This window comes from Lissotriton vulgaris, chromosome 7, assembly GCF_964263255.1.
Source record: "Lissotriton vulgaris chromosome 7, aLisVul1.2, whole genome shotgun sequence".
Taxonomy (NCBI): Eukaryota; Metazoa; Chordata; class Amphibia; order Caudata; family Salamandridae; genus Lissotriton; species Lissotriton vulgaris.
In genome coordinates, this window is record NC_141695.1 from 1057290104 (window position 1) to 1057296311 (window position 6208).

Here is a 6208-nt window from a genome sequence, read left to right on the forward strand (position 1 = left end):
AGTAGCGCAAGCAGCGTTGCAAGCCCACCATTTGCATTTAATGTACTGGCCCTGGGTATATAGGATACCACTGTCCCTGTTCAAGGGACTGATAGGTAATTTAAATATGCTAAACAGGTGTAGACAAATCTTACCAAGTTTACCATAGACAGCACATGTACTTTAGCACTGATCAGCAGTGATAATGGACCCAGAGTCATAAAACCACCAACAATAGGTCAGAAAAAATACAGGAGGAAGGCAAAATGTTCTGGGATGACTCTGAAAAAATGGCAAATCATAAAACTACCCCCTTCTAGACTAAAGCCAGGGTAGATCAATCATTACCTTGATGGGGTTCCCTGCGTGGTGCTATAGAACATGGACGCGGGCCCGCAACTGCAGGGGCACCTTCCAGGTCTACGCCAATCTGAACCCATGTGGATTCCTCTGTCTCTGCTCTAAGGGCCAATTAACTAACCCATGGGTGCTCCTTAGCTATTAGCAGCTAGGACCAGGCCCCAGATCATCCAGGGGCTCCGGTCCTTGCCATCTCGCTGATTGGGGTGCAGTAGCCCCAGGGACATAGTATCCTTGCTCCACTCTACCTCTAATAAGTGAAGTTCCACTCCTCCACTGTTCCCACAACCCAGGGTCTGCACCATCAGGCTGACCAGGGGTCACAAGTGAGGCTCTCCTCCTCAATCCCACCTACTGGGGTTCCGTACCCTCCTCCTAAGAGAGGTATCATCAGAACCTAAAACTGTCAGGGCGCTGGTATCAGTCCTCCACACAATCTCCCACCAGTTCAGGATTTCTACCCTACAACTGGTCTCCCAACCCAGGGACCAAACCCTCAGTTTGAACCAGGGCCAGAGGCGAGTCCATCCTCCCCCTGCACCCACTTCCAGAGTTCTGCACCCTCTCTCTTGGTGTGGTGAACCCAGAAGGCAAAATGGTGGGGACACTGCTAGCAGATGTCCTTCCCTCCAGGTCAGAAATTACCTCCTGAACTTGGCCTCCCAACCCAGGGACTACACCCTGCAGCTGAGTATTTGCCTGGCAAGCCAGGACTTCCTGGGGAGCACACATGCACCTTCCCAAGTGTAACACTTACCTCATGTGTTGCATGACAGTCTGCCTGGCGCTTATCTCCCAACCCCTGCCCACTTTACTACTCCTAAACTGAGACAAAATCCTAACTTTACGACTTTCTGTATTCACAAAAGGCATTTAGGAGTAGTAAAGTTAGAAACTGAACTGGACAGGGTCAAACGGTCATATTCATTCCTTCCTAGACTACACAGTTTGTAACAAGGAAATCCTCCCTCTGATCGAGATTTACACCATAGCTGCTCGAGGTAACAGCGATCACCTTTCTCAAGTGATCACTATGTCATCTAACTTAGCACATCATGCCGTGACAAGCCAAACTTGCAGGAGGAGATTATAAAGAAAACCTCAAAAGGTTGAAATTATAAGACCCAATCATACCAGCAATAATGAGTAAATGCAGAGCCTTGCAAGGCCGAAGGAGTACCAATGAATCATCGCCAGTTACGGCACGGGACTGCTTCTCTCTGGAACAGCTTAAAAACTTTTCCCGTACCTTAGGAAATACCAAAAAACGTAATCAAGCAACAATAACAGATGAAATCAAGAAATTAAAATCAATACTTAATAGAATGTTAAGACAAGTCCGCAGGCACCCAGGGGAAGATCATAAATTCAATAAATACAAGGTTGCCCAAAAAGCACTTCGACAAGCAATATTTCATGAAAAAACAAACGTTCCAAACAGTTTTGGTTAAAACTGATACATGCAAATAGAAGTCACAATCCAAAAGCTTTCTGGTCCTTTGTCAACTCCAAAATCGACAAGCAAAGAGGACAAAGTAGTGCTAATATCTCTGAAGCAGAATGGGTATTTTATCTAAAAACTAATTTTGAGGAACAAGAAAAAGAAGCCGGTCATCTGACAATCCTACACCAATGGCCCAACAACTCAATTGCTGCCAAACGCTGGGCACAACAGATGTAGGCTCATCAACGAAAAAAGTTGAATTGAAAGCAAGGACGCCACTGGCAACCAATACTAAACACTCGCTCCAGCCCTCAGAACCATCTCAACCTGCTTTTGTAAATTTGGTAATTACCACGGATAAAACAGTTTGAACTATATCCGAGGGTCGCTCAGACAGAGCCCCAGGGCCGAATGGCCTACGACAGGCGTTGTTTTATTTTTTATTTTTATTTTTCAGAATAGATAGCTTTTATTGTTCCTGCAGATTTCTGCCAAATGTTACTAAGTACATACATGGTTTGGAAAGTCAGCTTTCAATAAACAGATATTTACGAAACTAACAAACAACCCATAAGAGCTTTTCAAGAACATTAAATAAAGGCCACAGATCAGTTACCCAGGAGGAGGCCAGGGTCCCAGCTTTCCAGACACACTGCAGATGTAAGAGAATGGACAGCTTCTGCATGGAACATACAATAAACTGCAAGAAGCAGCAACTAAACTAGAATAGTTAACTCCGACAGCAGGTGCAACATGAAACCAGGGAATTCAGCTGCTTCCAGAAACATTTACAGGCATGCTAAACCAAATGGAACCCATGAACCATTTCCAAACAAAGACAGTGCATGTTCTGGAACCACCAAGTGTCTTTACTGGATAGAACATTAAGTAAGAACAGGAATATATACACTCAGAGCAATCAGTGCAAATACACAATGGAGTGTGCAGTAAAGTCAACCAGCCTGCCACAATAAAGGTGTTCAAATGCATTCACTGTACCCACCATATGCCCAACATGAAAACTGCACAAAACAAGAGACATAGTCTTTCTTATAAGAGTACAAAGAAATATCATTATGCATCAAGGCCCAAAGCATTAGCATTGAGGCACACACTTTTTTTGGTTGTGACTTAAAGATCTGAACCTCATAGCAATTCTGAGCAGCCTGCCTACTAGTTATACTTGCACCTTTTCACAAGAGGAAACTGTGCCCTTTATGAGCCTCAAAGTCAACTTTCCTCATTATTTTGCAATTACCTAGCACTTCTTCAAACTATGCAAAGATTCCTTGCGGTTGCAAGTACTGGATAACAAGACCTATCCTTATCTAGGAGGAGAGTCAATACGACCGTAATGCCACAGCTGTGTTAAAGTGACACGGAGGTACAGTCTCGGACAGCCATGAAAAGACAAAAAGCTTCTCCATATTTTGGCTTCAGTGGTTGATCTCCCCCTCCGGGACGTTCATTCGGATATAAAGCGAGAAGAAGCAGAACAGTATGACTGGGCGATGAGAGCAGGCCTCTGTTGGCTGCGTTTTCATTCTTCAAGGCGACAACCATCAGTGGGCTGGAAGGATACTGGCATCCGGGATCCTGTCCTATGCAGGCACCACTCACCCGTCCCTCACCACGATCTGGCAGCAGATGGCCTGCACCACTTCCGTTGTGGTCCCCTGACCCCCGATGTCAGGAGTGTGCATGCTCTGCTCGTCCATGATCCCAATGATAGCCTTACGTATTGATGTGGCGTAGTTATGGAGCTTGAGATGGTCCAGCATCATACAGCTGGCCAGCAGGGTGGCTGTGGGGTTTGCAATGTTCTTGCCTGCAATGCTCTTCCCTGTGTTTCTGGTGGCCGTTTCGAAGACGGAATAAACCTTGCCATAGTTGGCTCCAGGCACCAGCCCCGGGCCACCAACTAATCCGGCACAGATGTTGTTCACAATATTCCCATAGAGGTTCGGCATCACCATGACACCAAACTGCTGTGGACGGGACACCAGCAGCATGGTGGTGTTGTCCACGATCATGCTCTCGAAGTTGATGTCTGGATACCCCGCTGCCACCTCCTTACAGCACTGTAGAAACAGCCCGTCCCCTAGCTTGATGATGTTTGCCTTGTGAACAGCCGTGACCTTCTTACGATTGTTCTCCCGAGCCAGCTTAAAGGCGTACTCTGCGATGCGAAGCGAGTTCACTCTTGTGATGATCTTAAGGCTCTCCACAATTCCAGGGGCGCTCTCGTGCTATAGGCTGCTGTACTCTCCCTCTGTATTCTCTCGCACTATCAGAATGTCGATGTTCTTGTGCCGGGTCTGCACCCCAGGCAGACTCACGTTGGCATACAGGTCCAGGCTGGTCCGGAGATGGTTGTTCCGGGATCTGTGATTTGGAGGCATATTGTGGTTGGTTTCAATATTTCCTTTCAGGGCCACTCTGTTCCTTCAAATTGCCATAATGGCAGTCTGGATATCATCCTCGTTAGTGCCTGTGGAGTTCCCCTTTACTACCTCGAAATCCACAGGGACGCAGCAATGCCTGAAAACCTCGATGACGTGCCGCATCAGCTCCGGCCCGATGCCATCTCCAGGGATCATGGTCACGATGTGTCGGCTACCCTACTTGGCCGGAGGAGGAATGACTTGTTGCGATGAGTAGGTCTGCCTGTTGATGGAGTTGGCCCCGAGTCCCTGCAAGGGCTGTCCGAGGCCGCACTGCAGCGGCTGCAGGAGCCGAGCCGTGGTGGGGGAGCAGCAAGCAGCCATTGTGTTTAAACAAGACACAGAATGCTGGGCCCATCAATTGGCACCCCTCTTTTCCTACTGCTGGACTAACTCGGAATTACCAGAATCTTGGCTTGGCACCATCATACATCCAATCTATAAAGGAGGAAAGAGATCAGACCTGAAAAACTATACAAAGATCACTCTATTGGATGTAGAATCGAAATACTACACCAAACTTCTCCTTTATGATCTGGCGTCCTGGGCAACGAAAAAACATCTAATACCGTTTTACCAGTCAGGATTCGTGTAAAAATCAGGCACCATAACAAACTTGCTCCCAATATCTGTCCTGTTGGACAAAGCGGCTTCCTCAGGATTGTTTATGCATGGCTGCTTTGTGGATTTTAAGGCCACCTTTGACCGCGTGCCTCGAAGCCTATTATGACTTAAATTGCGGAAATGGAGGATTCCACTAATGCTTCTACGATTTATAATTGCACTACACACCAACACCTGGATCCGCATAAAACTTGGGGATGGATCACATACCTCAAGGAAAATACAAACATCATGCTGAGTAAAACAAGGCTGTGTGTTAGCGCCCCTCCTTTTCAACCTCTTCATCTCCGATTTGTCAGAGTCACTCGACAAAGTTAATTCTCATCCACCAAAAATCGCCGGGGAAAGAGTTGGCAACCTATTGTATGCAGACGATTTAGTACTGCTAAGCCATACCAGAGTCGGCTTACAGAGATTCCTTGACCATCGGAACAAACTAGAATTGAACCTAACAAAGACAAGGGCAATCACCTTCGAGAAAGGAAATACAGAGGCAGCAGTTGGTTATACAACGGTAAAAGTGTAGTTAAAGCCATCTCTTACAAGTACCTGGTGGTCCACATGGACAGAAGGGGCTCTTTCTCTAAACACAGAGATGAGGTAGAAGCCAAAGCTCTGACAATCCAGATGGCATTTAAGACCCTCGCCAGACAACTTTCCGGGCCATGCATGACCCCGCTCATAACTGTCATGAAGGCAAAAATTACCAACTTTCTCATCTATAGCCAGGAGATCATGCAAGGGAATGACAACAGTCTTGTGAATAAAATAACAACAAGAATATTCAAACAAGTGCTGAGCATACTGAAATCTTCATCCCCTGCCCAAATACGTCTTGAGTTTGGCCTTCAAGATCATCAAGCAGTAGGGGCTGGAGCATTCATCAGGCTGTGTAATAAGTTGCGTAGCTCCAGAAAAGGAAGCATGGAGGCCCTCCTGTGGCAGGAAATCTCAGTCGGTCAACTTGGTAGATCATATTGGAGATACCTACAAGACTCCCTAAAACCCCTGGATTCAGAAGAAATCTGAAACTTGAACCCATTGCAGCAGGCACTCAAAATTCACATCAAAAGGAACGTCCGCCTCTGGTTCTTTCATTCGGACAGAGCTCAACTGATCCTGGACAATTGCATCATGGTTCAAGCCGGGGATTATGGCCCCATACCTGTCATGTCCCTACTCAGTGCTGTGGAAAAAAAGATTCATGGCCCCCAGAATGGGCGAATGGCCATTCCTGTATCACCTGCCAAGCTGGCAACGCGTAAGTACCAACGTAATGTGCAGGGGTTGTGGGAGTAGCAAGGAATCAATTGAGCATGTGGCTTGTCTTTGCCCTGCACTACTCGATGACCGAAAG

The 6208-nt window shown here is 46.7% G+C and overlaps 1 pseudogene; it reads right to left on the reverse strand.

Moving 5' to 3' along the window:
- Positions 1 to 3082: 3082 nt before the first annotated feature.
- On the reverse strand, positions 3083 to 4549 carry LOC147702919 (isocitrate dehydrogenase [NAD] subunit gamma, mitochondrial pseudogene; annotated as a pseudogene).
- Positions 4550 to 6208: the final 1659 nt, after the last annotated feature.